Source organism: Pogonomyrmex barbatus, unplaced genomic scaffold (assembly GCF_055798465.1).
Source record: "Pogonomyrmex barbatus isolate J1 unplaced genomic scaffold, ASM5579846v1 scaffold2, whole genome shotgun sequence".
In the NCBI taxonomy this organism is placed as follows: Eukaryota; Metazoa; Arthropoda; class Insecta; order Hymenoptera; family Formicidae; genus Pogonomyrmex; species Pogonomyrmex barbatus.
The window spans coordinates 11,043,761-11,067,183 of NW_028297116.1; the positions used below are offsets into that span (position 1 = coordinate 11,043,761).

General features: G+C 34.5%; 1 protein-coding gene across 9 annotated transcripts in view; it reads left to right on the forward strand.

Moving 5' to 3' along the window:
• LOC105422573 (uncharacterized) overlaps nt 1-23,423 on the forward strand; it is a 211,992-nt gene that overhangs the window by 59,702 nt on the left and 128,867 nt on the right. For 7 of the 9 annotated variants that reach the window (XM_089075884.1, XM_089075889.1, XM_089075885.1 and 4 more), the window contains 2 exons: nt 3,212-3,250; nt 13,666-13,735. The gene's annotated coding sequence lies outside the window, so the exon portion shown is untranslated. The remainder of the gene's footprint in view (nt 1-3,211; nt 3,251-13,665; nt 13,736-23,423) is intronic. The other 2 variants (XM_089075888.1, XM_089075892.1) reach the window with 2 other exon arrangements.

The window sequence follows — 23,423 nt, forward strand, 5'->3', positions numbered from 1 at the left end:
TATTCTAATGATAGGAATTTCTTCTATTGAACCCGCGCGTACATGCTGCATTGATATGTGGGACCTCGAGCCGTCATTGTAACGAATTAAATTGGTTTCATTTGACATTAATTGCATTTCGTTATTTCGTTTCCATCAGTTTATGGACACAAATTGTCTTGCGATAAAATGTTAATATTTAGCGGAAACATTTTAGGAATACTCTACGATTATTTATTATATTCCTTGCATTGTCGAATTTACTTAAGTATTGTTTAAAGATGAGATTTTTAAGTTAAAAGATATATAAAGGTTAAATCTTATAGAGAGGTCAATTGTAAAGGAAACGCGCAGTACTGGCACTATACGTACGTGCTTGTACTACTGCACTCGTTTTGTATGCGTTTGACTATAACCGCTTCTTTGCTACTTGAAAGTCTGACATATACAGCCGCGATCTCCTAACTATGAAAAACGGTTGAAACTTGCATACCTCTTTAAAGTTTCGTGAAAGCAATTGAGAATTTCCAGGAAACTCTCGAGACGTGTATGAGGACGTATATAATTTTCGATTCCACGGGCGAGGCAAATTTTCCTTATTGAATTCGGAACATAATGCGGTTAGTGTAGTACGAACTATCAATATACTTTGCATTATATTTTAGAAAACAAAAATTATCTTGTTATATATAAAGTAAATTGATTTGTAAATAATTAAAAGAACTATATGATGTATGAACAACAAGATATATTTTTATATTTGATATTTGTATTCTAAATAGAAAACACCTTCTCTCTTTAAAAATTTTTGTATAATTTACGTAAAAGTTAGATATGAAAAAAGTTATGAATTTGTGTCTATGAAATGATGGAGAGAGAAATTGTGGTTTTGAATTAAAAAATGAAAAGGCATATAACTTTCTACGTTTTCCAATATTGTTCTCTCAAATCCCATAACTTATATTCAAGCTAGTTTTTCTCATTACGCGTATGCTGCAGAAGTTATAGCAAGTTTTATTCGTGCATACATGTAACAATAATTTGAAAATATACATACACATGTATACATATATATAAATAATAGAACATTTACGTACATACAGTAAAAAAAGATTTATGTCAATAAAATAATAAATATCAACAGTTTTTTATTTTGAATATTCAACCTTTTGATATAGTAACTGAGATATTTTTGTAATAAAAAGTAAATTAAAGATATAAGATTCACTTGTATGTGAATAATATTGAAACGTGAATTTACTGACGTTACTAATAATTGTATATATTTGCATATAGTTGCATTTAATGAGATGTATTAACTTTCTGCAAATATATTTTGAATAAATATGTTTTTTATTATTATATGTAAAAATTATATAATTATAATTATATGTAAACATTTTTGGATTAGATCTCTATAAAACCGATATCTCTTTTCTGCTTTCGTTAGAAAAGACATTTGCTCCCTTCCTCCTTTTTTTTGCTGAATAAGATAAAAACGAAGTTAAATAATGATTCATGGAAGCTCGCTCAGCTTTCTATGATGGAGAGGCTATAAAATTAACGATGAACGATAACTCATCCCTTCGTCTAAGAATAAATAAATTATGTTAAATGAAATAGACATAACGCTTTCCATAGCTTTTTTTTTAATATGATAATTAATATGACTATTTGTAAATTATTTGTTTATTATTAAAATATATTTATTTTCTACAATATTGCTTTATTTAATATATTGATTCTAAAAATACAGACTTGTTTTATAAAAAGAGTAATAATGCAATTATTCATTTTATTTATTTTATTTTATTGTTGAAAAGTTAATTTTAATCAAATTAAAGGAAAAAAATAAATCTTTCACTCTTACAAAAATTTGTTTCTGAATAGATTACCGTATTTTTTTTCTCAATGGGCGGAGTTACTTCGCTCAGTCAGCTATTTTGTATCGATGAACAACTTTCGTTTCCACCCCTATCTCGTTGTGCTGAATGAGCTAAAAAAATTAAAATGCAAAACTACAACCGCGTACTTTCTCTTTCGTGTAAGCAGCAAGCACTTTATTGAGTGTATCTTATGATTGAATACGACAGATTGTGAAGTGCATATCTGTAAATAATGACAGAATTGTTTGTGATTAATTATGTGATAATTGGAAGCAAGATATAAAATGTATTAATAATAATTTAGATACACTGAAAACAAGGTCAATTAATTTAAATACGCTTGAAACAATTAAAAATAAGATTTCAATCGTTTAGTTCAATCAGTTATATCAGCTCTTCAAATCGAATTTATGATGAAAACGAGAAAACGTTAATCTAAAATACAAAATTTGATAGATAGTTAATTGAAACAAGCTTTATAAAATTTTCCCGCTATTGTGTTATCATTATCCCCTGCACAAGTGATATTTTGAATATACTAACGCTCTCATGGAAGGAAAATCCGCGCATGGTTACCTTCTGACGCATGACGATGCGAATAGCGCGTTCGACAAAGTGCGAAAATCGATTTTCCAAGCTCGCGGGAATGAAAACTTCCGGTCTTTAAAGAGGCTCATTATTTTCCTGCCAGAAACGACCGGTCGTAGACCGACCGGACTTTCCTCTTCACCCTCGCCGTTCCGGCTAGAGAATAGGATTTGGGGTGGAATCGGGGGTGGACAAGATTGATAAATTATCAGCTTGAAAAATGCAAAACCGATGCGCGCACACCCACGACTTCACCGACGCGCACTCACACGGCCGCGCCGACGGTTGGTGTTGGTGTGACATATCGCACGAGTAAGCCCTTATACGATGAATTCAGGCGGATGCATGTTCTCCACATAAATTCCAACACGAGGCTACGTCGCCTGTCATACAGGATGCATACTGGAAAAACTGCGGCCTGCGCCGAGAGTGTGTTCCTCACTTTTACGCCTCGTTGCGACGCGCTTCACGATTTAACCGCGTAATTAAATTTATGATCTTATTTTATAGATACGGCCAATTATCGGCACAGAATGGAAACATGTTAATTTCATTTGGTTTTCATTGTTGACCGTTTTATTTATTTTGTACAAGCGCTTTGTTATCTTTGCCTGCTTTGAAAATACATTACTGCCAGTCAGTCTGAAATAATAAATGTTTAGATGGATTATTCAAGCCGTATAATGAGTGCATTTATTATTGCGAGAAGTTGTAATGATAGCCATTAATTATTTAACCAAATGTTTTTATTGTTTCAGGAGGAAGGAACGAGCATTACTGTGCATCTGCCCAGAAAGGTTAGTAATGCAAATTGTTGAAATTAAGGCTGCGTAATTATTATATCGACAAAAATACATGTTGTAGTGCGCCAGATATCTCCGTTTCTCTTTCGACATTTATATTTCGTTACAATTATAATATCATTATAAATATTATCTCTCGGATATGAGACGCGACGTATTGGGAAAATTGAAATGCTGTTTAAAATTTTTCCGTAATAAATTTCGCCACAGTATGAAAGAAATCTAATACGGATGACAGTCAAAATATAGTACGGAACATCTCTGGATCTATTCGTCGCGAGATTTTGATACCTCGGGATTTGTGCAATGCAATTTTTTTACGCGAGATTTTTTTTTTGTTGAGCAATCCTCCAGGAGATATATGAAGCGATGTAATTCAATTTGCCGTGTGACGCATTTTTTTCGTGATTTAAATGTCGCGATGAATTTTCTCTCTTGGCAGGCTTCAGTAATTCGCTTGTGAATTACGTGTCGTAATGAGATTGGATGCACGTTTGATCGACCGTACTATCGATATATTAGAGAGAGAGAGAAAGAGAGAAGTGGGGGCGGGAAGAGAGAAGGAGTAAAGGAGAATTGTTATAATGGCGTATAATTATTAATGGAGAATTACGGCTACAAAGAGATAAATGCACTTGCTATAATAATGTGCGCTGTGCATATATTCGTATTCATATAATTGTGTATTTTTCTCAGAAACTGTTCGATTGATTAGATTAAAGTTTTTAGTACGTTAACTATGCTTTTAAGAAAGAGAGATTAGTTTCATAAAGCTATTTAAATTTTTAATTTCATCTTGAGTAAAAAAACTTAAATGAGATTTTGTAAATCAATTCAATTAGCAGAGATAGAATTATAAATAATGTTAACGGAATATCAAAAAACAGAGCATAATATTTCTGTGAAAACGCACGATTAATACGAAAAAGATAAGAATTTATATAGACATTCTCATTTTTTTTTCTCTGATAAAAGACAAAATAAATAATCTATAAATAATTATCAATTATTGGTTTTGTATGATTGACAATATCTCATTGATTGTGTTGTGAAATACCACGTATGTTTGTAGAAATATGAGGTCAGAGGGTCAACAATTTATAATACGACAATTTACCAAAGCAAAATCCATGTCGTTAATGGTTGTTTATAATTTATATAAATTACATGAGAATTTATGATTATCTGTTACAATTCTACAGATAATATCTCTGTTAATATAACGAAAAAATTTATTTATAAATATATATATATAATATTTACATGCGTAACAAGTGAGTTAAAATAAAATGTTTCGTATAATCTATTTGAAAAGGTATAAAGAATAATATAAAGAAATATATAATATACATGTATTTATACTTCTCTTTGAACACACGTGTGTGTGTGTTGTGTGTGTGTGTGTGTGTGTGTGTGTGTGTGTGTGTGTGTGTGTGTGTGTGTGTGTGTGTGTGTGTGTGTGTGTGTGTGTGCGTATAAATATACAATTTAAAGTACGAACAAATATTAATAAGATTATAGATAATTATATTTTAATACTCTATTTATATTACTTATAAAATGATATTACTGTCTATAAAATTGGCGAAACTATAAATAAGCTATAAATAAATCTTTTAATTTCTCCCTTCCTCTTTCCCTTCTCGACTGTTAGATTTACTGTCAGTAAGGAATACTTGTTACTCGGATTTGATGTTGTTTCAATCTCCGTGTTGAATATCGATTGAACGTATCGATGCTTCGACATATGCAAATACTAGAAGTGCCGTATTGAATATTTTTTCACTCGCCGTCATAAAAGGTAATATTGGTACAGTGTGGAAGGTGCGTTTTAGTCGACGAATTCAATATCGCAGATTTTTATTGTTATTGTAAACAACAGGCCAGTGCACATTGCTCTCGACGTACCGTGCTGCGCTGCTTTCGATGAGGTATTCATTTAATATGCATTACGTTACAGCGCTGCCTTGATAAGTGCTGATCTGGCTTAAGTCCTCTTTTACGCGCCATCGTCGAGCTAAAACGAGAGAAATGAAATTAAAAAAAGAACCATGATAAAAAATTTATCATGGAAAAGTTAAAATGGTTAAAGTTTTTGTCGTGCTTAATATTTCTATAGTTTCTATAGTTAGTTAACAGTTTTAAAGTAATTTTGTACGTTTTTTATATTTTCGATTTACACATAAATATGCAACTATTTCGATATTTTTTATATTTTATATATAAAATAATAAGAACTTTATACTTTTAAAACATATATACATATATATATATATATATATATATATATATTTTAAAAACCGTAAAGTTCTTATTAATTTTTATGGAAAAAATTATGTTTTTATTAATAAAAATTACGTAGTGTTATAAATATTTATTAAAACCTTAATGTTTGATAAAAGGATTTTGAAATTATTATGAAAATCTATTCATTGATGTAATTTTTTGTACATTAGTTTGCATAATAATTTATTTTTAAATATCCTTTGATGTATTATTATAGACGTCATTTTTTCTAAATCATTAAAAGATATTTTTTTAATTTTATTATTAAATTTAATTATTATTAAATTTAATTACTCTTGTTATTATGTTACGTGTCAACTTAAAGATCACTTTAAATCTTTTTTTCAAGAGAATTATATTTTAGAGCGATAACAACATTTAATATTTCATGAAAAAAATTATAACCGGATAATTTTATGCATGAATTTGAAATAGCAGTCGTTGACGATTCAAACAGATTTTAACGGAGTAATTCCGATACCAATGTTCCAATATTATCGCATGGTCAGTGGTCTGTAATAGATTTACAGCAACTTATGGTTCTTGTATTTAATATATAATAAATATAGAATTAAACACTCTGAAATATTTCATTGGAAATAAAATTGCCCAATAGAATGTATAGATTAGTACGCTGTGGTTTTTATATTTACTCAGGGAGAAAAACAAATAATAAAATACTTTATATATATATATATATATATATATAAAATACTCATGGTTTTGAATTAAAATTTTGGAAGAGATTCAAATAAATAGTAAGATATTTAAAAAATTTTCATCTGCACTTTTTATTTTGGACGATGAAAATCGACATTGCGCTGATTTTTATCTTTTTGAACACATAAAGATTATCTACTTAGGACCAAATCCACGTAAAGTAAATTGTGTGTGAAATCAGATTTTGGAAGATACGGTTCAATGCGTTAAAGAGCTAACTTTTAGTTCTTTATTAGAATCTACGTGAACTGATTATCATAAAGAAAATCGGGCAAGGCTATCAGATGGCTAATAACAGCTTTATGAACTGGTTGATTTAACAAAATGTATAAAATTTTATAGCACAAAGATTTGATAAAATATATATAAAATATAAAAAAATCTCTATAGGTATTTTAAATCAGGATGTTTCTGTATTTACTATATGTTGTAAATTATGTTGTAAATTATGTTATATTATTATCTCATTTTTTGTATTAATTAAAATAATGGAAATTAACACAATATTCGCATGTGAGCAGTGATAAGAGTTTCATAAATTACATGCCTAGTTCTGTATTCAGCAATTACTATGAGTTATAGCCTGTGGTACGTGCGCTAACCTACTATTGACGAGTTAAACGCGCTAACGCCGTAATTCGATCTATCTCTTCCATGACGAAATATCGGAAAACGAGAAAATACGTGAGTCAGTTCTGAATACGCGAACGAATACAACTCTTTGTTGTTTTGCTATTTTATTCTGCGATTTTTTTTTTCAGTGATCACTTTTTGTTAAGCGTTATGCGGAATTCCCCGTATCTGAAAGGTAAGCGCGAATATCGATGCGGAATCCGTTTGTGCAATTAGCACGCGCGTTACGAAGCGACAAATGAATCAGGCCTAATTGCATGATTTGATTTTCGTCTGACGTCCTTCCCTCGCGCTCTCTAATAATACGTGCGTGCTGTGTAACACGCGCGCTATATGTCATCTTCATTAAACTGATGCTTATGGCTCTAGAGGTAGAGCATGTTAGAGCATCAACTTTAATGGATGTACAAAATTAGGTTTAGCAATTCTCATGGTAATACACTGTGTAATGTAGCTTTATTAGCTTTGTTTATATTTGCGAATTCATTTTTCTTATAAATTTTATTGATTGTAGTAAATATTACATGTACAAAGAAGATACAAAACTAAAATGTATATTAATATTTGAATAATTATTACTATGAAAAAAGTAAAAGCTTACTAATAACAATAACAACTAATAACAATTAATTAATATAAACGTACATTGTATAGAGTTAATTAACACACTTCTTACATGTCTGCTTGTGAGTTTCTCATTGCCTTTATCCGACGTAGTAAAGTGATATCGTGTCGAGATACTATATCTCCCTAGTAAAGGATCGTAAAGCCCTCATCAGGTATTATCCATCTTGCGTGCCGTCTTAATTTGAACGTCACGCAGTGACGCGGAACTGCCTCCTCAAATTGAGTATTCTCTTAAAGGAATGGAGAAGCAGGCCGACGATGGGGTCGCCGAAAATGTGGATATTCTACCTCCGAAACCATCCCTGGCACGGTCCCTCATTAAAATAGTTAAGCTCTATTAAGAAGCGGCTAGGTCCAAGGCTAGCTCTAAAGTAACACGTTCTATTGTAGCGTCAGCCCCGTTGGTAGGACGGTTGATAATAACGGGTGGATATCATCTGAGAAGTTTAGCATAACTGCAGCTGCTATATTACGTCAGCTTCGTTGATGAGCCCTTATGCCAGATTGCGGAGGATGCTCGTTAAAGCCGCAAAAGTTTCCAAGTATTTAAATTTCGAATGCGTAACGGGGTCTGTGATTCTACGATCTAAAATCATCTTAATGTTCAGTGATGTGAGTCAACGATTTTACCGGCGTTAGACATTTCGTCTTTCGATTCTCATTCGCCAGGCGTATTATTAAAATTATTCAAAGAAGACTGCGAAGGTAGAACAATAGCATCATTAATGCCAATAAAAATATTGCTAGTAAGATGTTTGTTATGAGCAATAAGATAGGTATGATTTAAAGCTGCGTCAATAGACCCGCTCTTTTTGTGAAAAGCGTAATTGGCGCGAGTAAATGCGATTTTGTGACAAAGAGTATATTTATTTTCGGACACACGCACAGGACCGAAAACTAAAGGAGTGCCTTTCAAAGACATTGTCTTGTGAAATGTCGCGATAAAACGGTAATACTGCTCTTGATAAAATCGTGCAAAGTACTATGAGGATACCGTGACCACTTACAGTTGTCTCCAACACTCGAGGGCATCTCGAGAGAGTGTCACGTGTGCGTCCCAACTCGTCTTCACCTGCAATTTCCGGATACTGTCATCACTATCAACGAGTGAAATCTGCTCCCATAGCTATCTCCTCTTTGTGGCACGCAAACGCTATGACTTTTGTCGCATTAGCGGATTACGAGCTGACATGGCCGACCATTTTGACGCGGTGCAGATACGCTGCCTTAACAAATCGAATAAAGCTTATTCTAATTTTGTACACATTTGCGATCATGCGGCATGAATTAAAAACAGTTTATCCCGATTCCATGTGCTTTTACAATTATCTTTTTTATAATTCTACACGAATTTAATTTTACCTTAAAATGAAATTACATTGTAATTTTTATTTTAAACACAGTGTTGAAATATTTTTTTGGGGGAAAGAGGATAACAACAAGATACGTGAAAGCTTGAAAATTGTGATTTTAGAATATTATTGCATTAATTTATTTATAAATGGAGATATATGTAATATAAAAATAATATATGAAAAACATTGACCTCAATTGTGTTTAAAAAAGGATTATTCCATTGGTTGTTTTTATTACATGCTCTGTAATACCGGGTATTTCTATAACGGGATAATTCTATAAAATATCTTGTTGGACTATGTTTTGCATCGTGTAGCGCGAAATGTGTTGATATGCTAAATGAAACTTTGTATGCGGTTTGCAAATCAACGATATGCCGCTGGTTGGTAGTAGTTCTTGTTCGTTCGAGTTGCCGAGAACTTGGCGATCACGTTCTCGATGTTGTAAAGAATGTTTTATCTGGGGTGGCAGTTTGACAAATAAGAACATTGTTTATTGAAACGTCAGGCACGCGAATATGTATGTTATTTCCAAGTTTGTTCCTAACATCTAGGAACTTCGCAGCGTTTATATAGATTTCTCTCTATGATACGTGTATCATCGATATATTTTAGATTAAAATAATTATTCCAAATGTGTTTGTGCCGTTTGGATTGGAAATAATTTAACATCTTGCACTTAACAATTGCATAAATTTTGAGTTAGTACATTATAGAAATAACGTGTACTAAATATTTTATAACGATTTGCGTTATCTGAACACTACGATTTAGTGATATGTTGACGGAATATTCGATGCAGTAATTATAGGATGCGCGATTTGACGCAACGCGATCACGCTTGTGGTGCGATTAACTGGTTAGCATGAAAATTACACGTATATGTATAAATTATAGTTAGATCAATGTTATCTATCGCGCGATTTATCTATCGACGGTATTGTTGTGTGACCATTCCCACCGCAATGTGACTTCGATCGCTACGAATTAGTTACCACCTATGAAATATACGCGTCGGTTGTGCTATTAATATTGGGATAATTAATATATGAATTTACAAATATATGCAAATGATAGGCAAATAGATATACGGATTTAAACCTTAAATCCCCTGCCATTGTAGAAATCTTTTGTCGCGTATAATGTATAATAATTGTATAATAACAGTCACCTCGATTTGTTGATATGAAGAACCTCATAATTTATTTAAATATCCTCATGGAAATTATGTAACTACGATATTGTGAAACTGTTAGTTTTGCAAAGTGCACAGCCTTTCTAATGGCTTACAAACTTTCCTCTGTGAAAGATTTTAGAGCTTCTCCTATCTATTCATTCAACCCATTTTGATTCTTTTAACAAGCTACTTTCAAGGATTTTGTTAAATACTCAGTACTCAGCTCCTTAGGAACATCCAAGTTTGTCTGTGCGGATGTTATTTCACGACCACTCTACAGCAATCGTAGATTTGTTATTTTTGGAGATAAAGCTTTCACGATTTTTTCGATTTAAAAAATATTTCAGTATACGAACTATCCAATGTTTCGATACATGACTCGACAATATGATACCTTTAATTAATTGATATTTGAAAATAATTGAATTATAAAAGGGAATTATAAATTGAATTATACAAGAATTATACATATTTAATTTAAAATAATGTGTTTACAAGAAACAATGTAAAAAGTACATATGTATTGGTGTAGATCGATATTTTAACATTCCATATATCGTTTCATAAAGTTTGGCGTTACAATAATTATTCGCTTATAACTTTAAATGGCTAAAACCGATTTCTTTATCGAGAATACAGTTTATTCTAATTGTAACACACAATTCACAAAATACAGTTCACAATTCACAAAATACAGTTTATTCTAATTGTAACACATTTTATATCTACAAACGAAAATCCAACACAAGGGATCCAATTCTTTTTTGGCTATAATTGCTTTCGACTTTTTGATCGCACTCGGCAGACGTTTAATTGTCAAAATTTGGTTACGCGCGTACGTGGCTCTCGACCGTTTAATCCCGGGAACTGCGGATTCAGGTGTACAAATTCCGTTTGCCACGTATGTGTATGGAAACGTGAGTCACACAAACGAACAGCCCTTGCACGTGCCTGCGTACGTGTGCGAATTTGATCCACCCTTCAAGTTCTGTACGCGGTAGGCGTCAGACCGTGATCCTTTACAGGAAGATTATCCATTGTAGGAAATTCTAATTACTATCAAGGTTACGTCGACGAATAATCCGCGTGATGGTGTGAAATATCCGTTCTTACCAGAATTTCACGCCAAAAAAAAACGGCAAGAAAATGCCGCAAATTTGATTAAAAGAATATACAAGATAAACATTGAATATTGTACTACACAGCTTGAATGTCTAAAAAAAGATTTATGAAACATTTTGTAAATTAAAATTTATTACTGCATTATTCTATTAATTGTACTTGACGATAAAAATGATTTTCTCTTATTGCGCACTGCGTACTGTTACCTCACCAACAATTTATAATTTAAAATATAGTTGGATATTTATCTGAATAACACTTTTTGTGTTTATAATGAAAAAATACAAAGAATTATATTTATGAAGAAAATTTAGAGCTAAATTAACCCATATATTAAAGTATTTAAACTTTATGTCGAAAATGAATGTACCTCAAAAGAATTGTACTGGGCATAATAACGACTGAAATGTCAAGGTAAATTATAGGGGGAGAAAATTGAAATATGACGAAAGTAAGAAAATTTATATTTTTATATTTAAAGACATTATTTGTAATATGTAGATACCAAAAAGATAATAACAGAAAAATAATTTTTTAAAAATTTGTTTAATTTTTTTTTAATTTTGCAAAAATGTTACTTTTAATACAAATCGTGTGATTGACATGTTAATAAGACTGGAAAATTCTGTAAATCTTCAAATAATGGCACTAATAACGTGAATAGTCGCACTCGCACCACGTAATGAGAATTAAGACGGTTTTAAACAAAGAAGCCTTTGTTATACTCTGTTACATTATTTCACAGTGCAGTGCAACATTGCTGGGCATTATTTAGCCATGTAACGTTACAAACGTACCGCGCCGTTGCAGCGCGATATTATGGAACTAAAGTTAGAGAAATTAATAGTGTGTCACAACTTTGGTTTAATCCTTGTGCTGTAAAAATGTGTAATTTTGTTAACTAAGCAATTAGCTCGCATATCCGACTTTTATAATCCTGGGTACATTTCACAGTCATATTAGAATACAATTTATTATATAAGCCGTGTATGTCCACCATCAATTAAGGTAGTTACGTACTTGTTGCTGTTTCGTTTCTATTTATTTTCTCTCTATGACACGCGACGTAACAAAAAAAAAGTATCGTCCGCGCTACTGCAGTACGTTCATAAAAATAAATTATTACTTCTTCATGTATATCAATCCCTGTACCTCTGGGCTTTAGCGCACGCAACTTGAAGGTACCATCTGCACGTTCATAAATTAACGTGATATGCCATTCTCGAAGACATAAAGAAACCTTTAAGGAAGATTCGCGAGATTTCGTCGCGATGTGAAAAAATATGCCGATTAATATGGTTACGTCCGTGCGTTATGCGGGGATCGACACGTGCTCATAGTTATGCATATTAATTATAATACAACGCAATAGAGAACGAACCACGCTGACGAATTCCGCGCACATACAACGCTAATGCATCGTGGCACGGGACGGGAAACGAGGGGGAGGGGGTGAGAAACTTGTCACACGCGTGTAAATAAGGCGTAATGTATGGGGCTTACCGTGAGGCCGCGGACCCCGGGGGGATTATCCCCTGCGCAAGCCGCACGCACCCTTTCCCCGTAAATGGAATGCAAAGTACATTCGGGCGTAAATCATGCGATAGAAACGGCCGGTAAACCATTGCTCGTGGCGCCGGCCGACGCGAATCGAGAAGATTGTGACAATGATTCAACGCGGGTTTATGGCACTCCGTGTAATTAAGTCGTATCCGACGCGGGTATTACGCATGCAAACGCCAGTTGAATTCGCGTTCACACATCGCTGCCGGCCGCGAGTGTAATCGAATCGTCCCTGGAAACCCCATTGTAAGTTTCTTCCGCGTGCTAGCCTCGTTTCGTTTCATTTTTTTTTTTCCCCCTTTTGTCGGTTTTGTCCGCAACTCGACGCCCACGCAGCGGAAGTTAATTTTTCGCTGCATGCGAGAGAAATTAACCACGGGCGCGTTATACGTTGATGCAGCTACGTGCCAATCTACGTCTTGTTCGCACTGTAAAATGAATATACGGATGTCAAAACAATTTTGTGCCGGCGTGCTTCTTCGCCTTTTGTTCGGTGTACGATTTGTTGCATACAAATGTGCGTTTCATTATCATTCTTATTCATATATTGTTAGACGAATGTTTTCAATTCATTTTACTTGATATCACAGTTATGAGAATTGTTTTATTAATAAATCAGAATTAGAGCAATACAGTCAACACAAGGGGATTATATATGCGTAGGCGCATACATCGAATTTCTGCAGATACCTTCATCTATAATGTGAAATTGAAAGCACCTTTCCTTTTTTAAAGCCAACGAATTTTTAAGATTCGATAAATTGCAATTCCTTTTTATGCGAGACATCGTATCAGACATTAAAGTCTGCCACATTGAACGAAGCCGCTGAATAAGCCTGTTTTACGGCTGATATTTTTTTCCCGTCTTTTCCCATACTATCTTTATCTTTTCCGTTAACTTATGTCCTCTTCTTTCTTTGTAACAGGTGGTGACGAACAGACTCCGTCGGAAACGGTGCAGATATTCTGTGTGAAATTCTCTGAGAGGTGAGCGAGGTACGCACAATTTTTAATTTCACGAACATAACGAGATCGTAATTTATAAAGGCTTTCTCTCAACCGCGTCTAGGACTTTAACGAGAGTATTAAAATGGTTTCAAGTCTGGTCGGTCTGATCTCGAACGAATTACACCGTAGAGTTTTTAAGACTCGCGAGAGAGCATTTTTCGATGAGCATGACGTGCTTTTCCGCGTAAAACCCTTAAACTGTGTTATTAAATCTAGCGCTGTTCTGTAAAATATGACTTTTGCGGTAGCATGAGTAAAGCAAACTTCGATGAGAATAATAACTCTTAGCGTTCTTGCGCGTCCGAAGTAAATCTTTTATGTCTTTCACAACGGTTTTTCCGTTCTTTACATCGAACAATGGATTTCTCATATATTAACGACGATTGTCCGCTACCTTATCGTAAATTTAATCACATTTACGTACACGCCGTTTGAAAGTTATTTGAAATTCCACCAGCATCAACTTCCGCTTGGCCTCATATTTTTAAAATAGCTTTAAATATGCCTCAGTTACTGTGAAATTTATCTCACTCTTTGCCGCATCTCCGTAATATATTTTCGTGGTACGCGTTCGAAATTATAGTCTCATTAAGAGAGTCGCAATTTTAAATTTTAAATTTCCTTTAAAATATATATTCGTAATGTCATTAAGGAATGGGAATAAAAAGTTCGACAAAGACCTTAATGTACGGACTTGAAGGGAAGAAGTAAATTCGCAATATGCGAAACTATCCAGAAATTAACCTACTTAAAAGTATAAAAGTCTACCAGATGCAAATTGCAATTCTCGTGCATCTTTAACGAAGTATTACAGATTCGACCGAGATAATACGGCATGGCGCAGCGGAGTTTTGAAGATAAATAAAGGACTACACTCGTAACGATACCATGGACCATATTAATTTTTTATCTTTAGCTTAACCCGTACTGAGCATCGCACTTTTAATGGAAATTTTCTGCTTTCACTGCTAAGATTCTAAAAGTATACACTTAGTATTCATGTTATTTCCGTGAATGGAATTTTCTTCTATTACAAAAAAAAAAAAAAAATATTCATATACGGAGAGAACGAATTTTTCCGGAAAATGTAACATTTAACACGTGGCGTAATATGCTTATTCGCTACATGAAAATGAATTCATCGCGCCAACGCATTTTGTAGATTAATATTTTATCGATGAGTACTTCGTTTAGGAGCGTTGTAATACTCGCAAACTAGCACGTTATCGAATTAATGCAACCTGTATCAACGATGATATGCAAGTTTGCGTAAACATTTTGACACTGCTGAGAGTGCACAATTTGAAATTGTACGGCAACCTGGCGTGATAAGGGAAATGCGTCCCTTTCATTTGCAAACGAGTACACATATACATATGAGAAATTCGAAATCGACGGGTTCAACGGCGCATCTGGTTTTTCAACAAACGCATACTGTTGATACAGTCGTATTTCGCGTCTGCTATTCCCAAATGGCTCCAAATTATCAATCGCTTGCCATTAGCGACGCGAGCTTCCCTCGAGACACGACGTGTATGTACCTAAAATCTCACGTTCTTATGAAATTAAAGGACATAATATTTTAAGAAAAAAGTAAGACGATAAAAAGACGCGACGATAAAAAAATTTTATCGAATCGGAATGAACAATCGTAACGTAGACGTCAAAGTATTTTAAATGTTATTGATATCGTCTTTTATAATATTCTTTTGTTGTTAATTTTTATCGAAAATTAACGTATCATGTCTGCATTAAGTAAGATTATTATTTTTTTTAAAAGCTGAACTTATATAGATAGCACTTCATTTTTTATTCCTTTAATTAAAAGTTATGACAGCAGTCCTCTTCATTACACGATGCATCGTGTCGGAACTCCCGGCGAGGGAATAGTGGTTTCAAATTGCATGCAGTTACGCAATTACGAGGGTTAAGACGTTATCCTTAACGAGAATCCTCAAACTGGTCATTTAGCTCCGGGCGAAATGTTAAAGGCGATGGGTCGCGCCTTTTAGATCTTAAGGTGTTGACACAACGTTTCTCTTTTCTTCATTTCGAATCTCAGCTTCCTTCCATTCGTATTATGGCACCTTGCTTTTACAGCTGTTTACCTCGCTTTGTCCCTCTTTGTCTTTCTCTCCCGGTCGTTCCGTTCGTTATTACGTCGGTGTGTCGTCACCGGAAGTGCAGCACGAGTTGACCCACATGTCCCAACAATGCTCGCCGACTACTGGCTGTAACGACCACATCGACCGTGGCTACAAGCTAAAGTTCCCTGGCGCAGCCTTGGCTCCTCGTTCCCTACTTCCACCCCACGTCTCCCTCTTTTTCAACGTTTTCTCGCCACTACTTTCTCGGGCGTGTCTGTGTTTAGTCGTCTATGGCTTTCTCTCTCCTCGATAATTCCTCGCCTCCCTTGCTTATGCAGATTCATGCGAACAGTTACGTCGGTTGGCCCGAGCGATTTCTTAGCGAATATTTCCCGAGTTCGATCGATACGCCGCCGCCGGAGGTGAAATTTCTGCTTTGAATTCAGTCGACCATGTTCCTAGGGAAGTGCGGACGACGAAGCGATTTGCCGAATGTTTGCTCGCAGAATTAAAATGCGCCGTACTTGCCATATCGCAACGACGATAATTGTGATCTAATCGATCTGGATTTGCATTCCGTGCCGCGCGTTAATTGTATATTTCTGTTCTCCACGCATATTATTATTATGATCTTTCGATGCGAAATGCATTTAATTCAAAGTACCGAAAGTACTTTGTTTGCAGCGACTTTGTATGTAGCATTTTGAGAAAGTTTCGCGAATTCTCATAGAGCTTCTTCGAAAGTTCTTACAAGTTTGGCGCTTCAAGTAGATAAGTTGTCAATTCATCCCCCCATATTTGAAGATGCATACTGCATTGCGCAGCGATATTGGTGCGTATGTATCAAATATGCGTTATAGATTTTTCAAAAAATAGACGGCACGAGCGGAATATATAAGTTGCGTCCGATCTCGAAATTGCAACTAAATATTAAATGCGTCCTTGCGATATATTGGTCGCTTGATAACATCTTGCTTTATATGCAACACGAGATGTGTTTTGAAATATATAACCTTATTTTATTGTGCTACGAGGGTGAAATATATCGCGGAGCGAATCTGAAACTAATGTAATAACAAGCAAATTTACGTGCCTCTGAGTAACAAATTAACTACCAATTATTGCTTTATTATGAACTTCTAATATATTTGCTCACTTCGGATTTAGAAAATGAGAAACTCGAATTTCGAATTTAGATACTTCATTATCCCGACATGAAAGTTTAATCTGAAAACATCACGGACTTTAGTATTCCGTTTTGTCGATTTGCATAATTAGAAAATTTATTTCTAGTAAGCCACGGTGCTGAAATCCATAGTAAAAACTTATATCTCTGTTGTATTTAGGATGTAGTTTGAAAAAAATTTATTTTATTAAACTATTAATTCTTATTGTCATTACTTATCATAATGTAACCAGAAACACATATTATAATTCTGTCTTTTTGTTTTTTTTTTTTTGCCAATGATTATATGTTAAAAAGCAAATTTTAACTCTAGATGCAAAAATGATTTAATTTTTTAAATATAAATTTTATTAATTGATTAATTGTTCCGCTCAAAAGAAGTCATTAAATCTAACGTTGAATTAAAATTTGAAAAATATAATTTATCTTTGTTTTAATAAGAAGATTAATTTATTATTTTTATATTTTATCTTGAAATAGGATACAGTAGTCTCGTCATTATGATTTGATGTTAAATTTACTTCCTCATACCTTTGGCTGTCAAGGCGGATCATGGATAGGCGTCTCGAGTAACAAAGCTATCTTCGAGAAGGTTTTGTTGGCGCCGAGATCGGCTTAGCTTTCATCGCTTTGCTTTTCTGCAATGACAAGAGATACGGATATCATATTAAAATGCAGCGCAACTTTACGCGTTGATAACGACGCGAAGTTGAGGTATAGAATTGTCGTGTCTGACATTTAGGTTGATATTCAATCTCTATGACGGAAAAAAGAAGAATATTGCAAGATTTGACGAATAAATTTCTTTCAGCGTATTCATCGACGCGTAAATACAAACTGTTTTAGTCGTGCCAGAATTTAATACGTAAAATAGACGCGATCGATTTTGTTATCTCTTTCGAGAGGATCTTTGGCCACTTCTCTCTCATGATCTTATCGGTCGTACTTCACGCGTTTATATGTCGTCGAATTAAATTCCAGATAATGCGTTGTAAATTTGCTGGCCTTGCCGCACGTCCGCTCGTCGCTCGTTCGCTCCGCGAATTTATCGTCCGCATTAATTTGACATTTAATTTTCCGCGACGCGCATTCCGACGCTTCCGCAATTCTCTGTGATGCGCTCGAAGTGAAACGTTGCGCTTCAGAATTATTCGTCGGGCGATTTCGTCGCCGACAATTTGTTTGTCGTGCAATTTTGTCCTGTCGCATTACCGGTACAATTGGCCGGAATTGCCATGATATTTTCTGAATCTGTGCCGAAGGCTTGATCAGCCTGACGTCTTCATTTATTGGGATTCTTTCTCAAGCGTTTTTAGATATCGGACAATCGCCGCGTTGATTGTATTCTCAAGTGCAGAAATATTTATGAGCATCACTTGATATCGCTGCAAAAGTTATTGTAATAAAGAGCAGTTGGACTACATAATTTATTCTTCATATTTTCATATATTTTTCATATTTTTTATTCGCATATTTATTTGCAGATTTAAAAATAAGCTATAAATAAAGAAAAATACTAATTTTATATAAAACACCAAGAAAGAAAACGGCTTTTATCAATAATGCGGCTTTACAATTGAGGATTCAAATATAAAAAAATATAAAAATGTAGTCAAATACAATTCTTTCTATATAAAACAGCTGAAAGAAAACTTTTATCAATAATATGGCTTTGTAATTTGTAAGGACCGGCAAATATTAAAAATAGTCTTTTACAAAATATTACAATTTATCGAAATATATTGAAAATTTAGCTGTCTGAATCAACATCAACAAAACTACTGCGTTGCAGCAGGAAGAGCATTACTCGATCGCTTTCGGTCAATACGGAAGCACCGCTCCTCTTTTCGGAATCCGCGCACGTGCGCGTGTATGTGACACACGGCTGCGCTTCAACGCCATTGTCCGTGGCCGATTGTTATTTTAATTAGGTTTTTAAGAGTAAACGAGCGCCCCCGGGTGCAGAATCGAAACTAGCTCGTCGGTCGTCGTCACGGTTGCGATGTGAAAGAAAGAAAAAAAAAAAAAAAAAAACTGTCACGAGAGGAGTATGGAAAGGACGGATGAATCCTTGGCGGGCTTTGTAAACGCGATTCGCTGGCATTCGCGAGCCCGGGGCTCTCCGGGTGCGGATTCACCGACACGGAACTCTGTCCTGACGAAGGCACGTCCCTGTGAAACGATCACCGCGATTCGAAACGTGACTTGAGAACCGAGGAAGCTGTCGATAGAAGCTACCGTTCGACGTTTCTTTAAATTTTCGATACTTTTCGGACGTTGATGTGCTCGCCGCTTAATCTCTCCCGACGTGACGGAACTGATGCGGCTGCTGCGTTTCCTACGTGTACACAAAAGAGTGAGAAAATGCTTATATGCATTGTCGTTTCAATACCGAATCGAATACAGGTCTGACAACAAGTTACGCGTGTGGAATACGCTGTTCTGATTAAAGACAGACAAGATATTTAAATATCACAGAGAAAAAGCTCTTTCTACTTATTCCACTGCAACGTTATTCATACACGGTGCAATGAAATTTAAAAATATAAAGTTGGTAAATAAATCATCCGGTAAAATAAATGGTTGTTAACGAGATTCTAAAAGATACCGAGACGGAAAGCAAAAAGCGAGATTACGCTTGTAAGTTATTTTATTATTTTTCCTTCCCCCGAGTAGCTGTAAACGCGAGATACATTTTATACAAGGGTAAATTACGTGCAAACTAGTTGTAATTAAAAATGCGATTGAGACTTATTTAGTGCGAGAACCATCCTTGCTACGTGCAAATAAACTTCGCGCTGTTATTCAAGCTCTTCAGCGGCTGAAAATTCAGTGTTACACTATATAAAGCTTTAGTTGAAAGGCACTCCATAGCTCGTAAATAACAGCATTATAATCCGCGGGAAACAAGAGTGAGAAGTAAAAGCAACGTCGGGGGACGGATTTTGCCTGGCGTGGCCAAGACTTTCGCGTATTATTTACGACGTTGTGCTATGACTGCCAGGAGTATTTTTTCTTCCGTTACACGCTCTCGTTGTGATCTCTCCGCAACACCTTTACATTTCTACGCAACCAAGCTGACAACGGTCGCCCTTTATTTTTTTCAGCCTTGCCTCTTCTCATCTGACGTCGGGTCAAATCCTACTTTATCACATTTTTTAGAATAAATGAGAAAGCAACAAAAGCAGAATGCGGGAATGGGAGAAAAGAAAAGAGAAACTAATGGTTCTTCTACGTGAACCGGGCGGATTCTACAGGTGACGTTTCATGTAAACGAAACAGCTGGCAAAAGAGAGGGAACAAAGGAAGCCTGAAAAATCCGTCGTATAATCGTGAGCATTTAATACAAAAAGAATATTTTTGAACCAGATATAACATCAATCGACAAAAATAAGATATAATTTGCAATTGTAATTGACTAATTTTTCTTCATTTTTAATATCTTTAATTCTAAAAATAAAATAAGTTTTTCGATAATATCCAGTTGATATCTAAATTTGAATATTTCTAAATTGAATCGTTGAAGAGAAAGAAAATTCTACAGCGATAAATTCAACATGATCAGTAAAAAGCGAAGGTAGAAAGAAAATGGCAGCGCTATTAAATTACATGGTAACTCTTTTTTCTCTTATTGCCGTCTAAAAAATTCATGTTTCCCGGGATTAGACATTTCTCATATGATTAATATTGTGAGATAATCATATAAATTTCTTTGATTTGATTAGTTATGATTAAAATAATGAAAGTTAGATAAAATTCATTAACAGTGAATAATTAATATGAATTTCCTCTATCTTTTTAATTTAATATATTTACAATGTTTAAAAGATAAAATATAAATCTTTATAAAATATGATAAGACAATTTACGTCTTATTAAATGATACTTGCACAAACTTTCTGCTTTTCTATAACATAAAGTATAACTATTTGTAGTTCAACTTGAGTTACGTTGTTATTGAAATTCTAAAAAAATCATTATTTCACCGCGACGTTCCACTACGAAAGGAATGAACTTTCTCGGAATTACGATTACATTCTGACGCAAATAGCATTCCGAACTAGAAGTTTTTTATCCAGTTTATATCCTCGGAGTATAAGACGTCCGGAAGATTACCCATACTCTAGGACACAACGAACCCGAAAAGGGCTTAAGATCAGTTTCAAAACCATCGACAAAGTAGGTCACGCTCGTTAGGCGTTCGATTGATTTACAACTCATTCCACGTATATTGCCTCCAGCCTCTACCTCATCCCTATCTTCCTGTTCTTTTTTTATCGAGAAGAAGAGAATTGTCGTGAATACACTTCCGTCACCTTCTGGTTTCATCATAGCGTACAAGAAAAAATTTTGAACGATGTTACATCCTCATGAGATATTTTCAGAAATTTCCTATGAGTATCTCTCGATTTTTCGCGGTTATACCTAACATCTAAGAGTATATATTTTTTTCTGGTTGTATAAAATATCATTTTGGATATTTAAAAATTTTTGTATCACTTATTTTTATTATAGATTACGGCAATCTTTAAATATTATCTTCTTTCTCTCTCTCTTGAGTATGTATAATCATATCACATATATTAGCTTGTCAGGTCCTCATCCCTTATTTTGATAAGGGTGAGGAATTTCTCGTCATAATTCCCATACAGATGTGTCGTATCAAAGGCTTAATTACTTTTACATGCGAGTGGACCCATTCCTCCAGGTCGTAATTTGTTTTAATGGCCTCCCGAAGTTTTGACAGACGGTGGAGTTTACGCATGTTCCTCGTAAGTGTACACACGACCGCAAACCGAGTTCTCGTGTAACGAATCTATCGGCATCGACGTTCTCGGACATACCACCGCAGGTGCGCAACGAACTTTAGTTTTGCGCACGTACCGAACGTAATGTTAAAGTAGCTGCGATTAATACGAAGTCCAGTCATTTTTCACACCATCATCCTGCGCAGGGTCGCACTTCGAGAGTACGTGGGTTGTAAAGTGAACTTTGCAATTTATAACGCCATGCACGACGACAAACACGGATAGAGAGAGAGGGGGGGGAAGAGAGGGAGAGAGAGAGAGAGAGAGAGAGAGAGAGAGAGAGAGAGAGAGAGAGAGAGTGTATATTTGCATTAGAACTTATATTTCAGAAAGATAATTAATTGTTTAATAGACTTGTCAAAAAAGATTAAGTTGAATAAATTAACGATTAAAACTGTACTTGCAGCTGTATCCTCGAATGATAAGTATCTTTCTTTCTTTTCTTTTCTTTTTTGAAATATAAAGATAATTCGATATGCAAGGATGATATGTGCAATATAAGCGGATAACTTTGTGAATACCGTTACCGAGACTTTTGTCCGGAATTTTTATCTGTTGTTGCAGCGAAGCTGCAGGCCGTCGAGCATTAAACTGTTCTTGCAATTTAAATGCTTCAAAGGTCACGATTACGTAAATTTAGGTAACCATACCCTTCTTCGGTCACATTCAAAACTTTGCGTGGTAAAATAGCGGAGCCACCGAAAGTTCGGTGTCACCGCGAGGCGAAGTTAGCAAATTCACTCCTGGAAAACGCGGATAATTTTACTCTGAGCCCCCGACCGTGGAAATTCAAATTCGGAAGTGTTCCTCGAGGAAGATTTATTTGTTGCGGCTTTATTGTGTCGCGGCAGCTGTTAGGAAACCTTGTCGGGAGATCACGAGGAAACCCTTCGTTGAAATACGATTCTGTCGTTCACGATCGCGTTTCTCTCTCTCTCTCTCTCTCTCTCTCTCTCTCTCTCTTTCTCTCTGGTCTAAGTTTATTCTTTATATTTTTAAAAGTGCGAGATAGAAATTTATAATATTTTTAAAAATATGATTTTATTATCGATGTTTAATTATCGATAAAATTACTTTCATTATAGGAAATTTTAATTTTATTGTAAAAACACAGATATCTGTTTATTAATTTTATGATGAATGTGATTTAATTTGTTGGTCTGTAAATATTTCAAACATCAGCAATCAATTTGCAAGATTGACATATTAAAATTGATGTGTATTTTGTTGAAGTTGCAATTAATTTCTTTATTATGCAACTGTTATATAAAATAACAACTGGCAAAAATAAGTATTATACTCAGTTTTATAATAAATTCACTAATTTTGGAAAAATTTGCAATTAACATAATTAATAATGCACCGATGTCAGTTATGATTTTGAAATTTATTTAATAAATGAATCGGCTTATTCACATATATGCCTCATATAGAATCTAGTAAAAATGCATAAAGCATCTGCATTAATCAACGATATATTAGACGAATACGTGTGAAGCTGCGGAAATAAAATGGAAATAAAATATTTACGATCGGATTATAGAACGCGATTTAAAACAAGAGTTTAAAAATGATGCATTTAACCATTATAGTGG